This window comes from Lactuca sativa, chromosome 6 (genome assembly GCF_002870075.4).
Source record: "Lactuca sativa cultivar Salinas chromosome 6, Lsat_Salinas_v11, whole genome shotgun sequence".
NCBI classification, from domain to species: Eukaryota; Viridiplantae; Streptophyta; class Magnoliopsida; order Asterales; family Asteraceae; genus Lactuca; species Lactuca sativa.
The window spans coordinates 30,552,968-30,555,171 of NC_056628.2; the positions used below are offsets into that span (position 1 = coordinate 30,552,968).

The 2,204-nt window shown below is 34.8% G+C and overlaps 1 long non-coding RNA gene across 1 annotated transcript; it reads left to right on the top strand.

Moving 5' to 3' along the window:
* Nucleotides 1–895: 895 nt before the first annotated feature.
* Nucleotides 896–1,981, top strand: LOC111883150 (uncharacterized). The gene is made up of 2 exons (XR_002847355.3): nt 896–1,259; nt 1,774–1,981. It is a non-coding gene; the product is annotated as an uncharacterized LOC111883150 (long non-coding RNA).
* Nucleotides 1,982–2,204: the final 223 nt, after the last annotated feature.

Consider the following 2,204-nt stretch of genomic DNA (forward strand, 5'->3'; position numbering starts at 1 on the left):
GGTGGGGACTGATTCCTAGCAATTATGTGGAACAAGGTGTTAGAACAAAGTCATATGCTAATATGGTTATAGGAGCTACTGGTGATCATAAACTTATGCGACATCGGCGGATGGGTTAAGAAAATTGTGTTGGATGAAAAATATTTAAATGTAGTAATGTAGGCAATGTTCTTGCTTTACCAAATCGTCAAAAGTTATGTAGAAATGAGGTTATTATAGGTTTGGATATCAACTATATGGGTGGTACATGTATGTGCATTGAATTTACTAATAATGAGGTGTGCATAAAGTTCAAGCATAACCGAAATATAAAGTCGGTGTTTAAGGAGGTTAAACTGGTAATGAATAATTTTTTCATTAATGAGAGAATGGTGTGGATTGAAATTGAAGGCCCCTTCTACATTCTTGGAGTTAAAATACTTTCAAAAAGTGGCGAGTCTTTAGGGAAAGTTCATGATGTTTTACGACAAGACGATAATGTGAATCGTGGTCACCTTTGTATTTTGACAAAATTTCATAACATTATTTTGGAGAAAGAGATGGTGGGAATTCAATGTAAAACAATATAATTCTAGTGTACGAGTTGCTTATAGGTGGAAGCCATCTGCTGGTTGTGATGATGCTTCTCAAGTGTATTTAAACAAATTTACGGAATCTTCTAAGGGGATGGGCTATGAAGTTGATATTGCAGATCCTTGTGAGGTTGATTAATTTTTGAATGGTGTCCCAAATACTTTTGTTGAAGTACAACCGTGTAGTGCTAAAAAACTACACGATATCACCCTTGATTCAGAGAAAAGTGTTCAAAATGAAAGGATGGAAGTGCCGAGACGATTTAAGGATGTTGAAAACAACCCTTAATTGTGTTCCCACTTATGTACATCCACAGATCTAGTCATTACCAAACAAAGGTAATGATGGAAATTAACAAAATAGCTTAGCTACTTAGAGACGTAGGGGTTGTTTGTTTTTCGTAAAAAAATCTCTTCAAACTTCTTTATGTTGCGTGGCGCAGCACACACGCAACATTTTTTAGCCTCTTCAAACTTAACAAAAAAAGTCAGACAGTCCCCTCAAAAAATGCGTCGCACCCTTTTTTTTTTTATTTATTTATTTTTTTTTCCTTCCCTCGATGAGTGCTTCATCTCTGACTGGCATCTTCAATCGTTGCAGCCTCCTTGGCTGATGCAGCCTCCTCCCCATCACCATCTCCTCCCCGACGTAGTCGCCGTCGCCAGTCAGTCTCCGATCGACATCAGGTAAGATTTTTTTCGTTTATTGTTGCCGAAGCAAAGATTCTGCCTTGCTTCATATGTTTTTATTCTTGCTAATATCTTTATTCTTGCTGAATCTTGATTCAGATTCATCTTTGCTGAAATAAGCAACATAGGCAAGTCTATGCTGATTTTTCATGTTGATTTGTTAATTATAGTTCTTGTTATGTTGAAATGTCAATAATCTTTGCTGAAATAAAAACCGTTATTTTCATTAACTGAATTTATTGTTATGCTGAATTGGATGGCTAAGGAGTGAGATGGATGTATATGCAACTAGTGGTGATAATTTAAGAGGGAAAAAAGTTATGCACAACAGGTGCTCGATGAAATGCTTGAGAGAATATTGAAGTTTAATTTAATTGCATTTTATTTGATCTTGCACATCTCGAGTAACAAATGCAAATAGTCAAATGGTCTATGCTTGTAATCAGAAGCATGATGGTAAAAATATGATGTATTTATGCTTTTTGAAATCACACTTGTATTTGTGGAGCAGGTGAAGCAAAAGCAAACAGGAACCAAGAGAATGTTGCTCCAAGTGTTGAATCAAGTTTTTGTGAAGGAACTCCAAATCAAAAGCAATTCACAAGGATGTTATTTATAGCTAAAACAATATAATTTTAATGTTAATTCATTTAATTTGTAAATAGTATTTAAAAGTTATTAAAAAAATTGCGTTGAAAAACTATTTTAATTTTGTAAAATTAGTTTATTTAAATTTTAGTTTATTGCAGCAGTCTGCAGAGGTTAAAAAAAATAAACTTTTTATTACAGGCTCCAACTGTTTGGTCCACCTATTCTGCTGTAGAGGGTTGTAGAGGTGGTCCGTAGACTTCTTAAATTTTTGCTTCAAAAAAAACATCACCTTTGTAAACTTGTGACTCTCCTTGATCCGAGTGTCAGTCATATGCTTCCAGTAGTATAGGC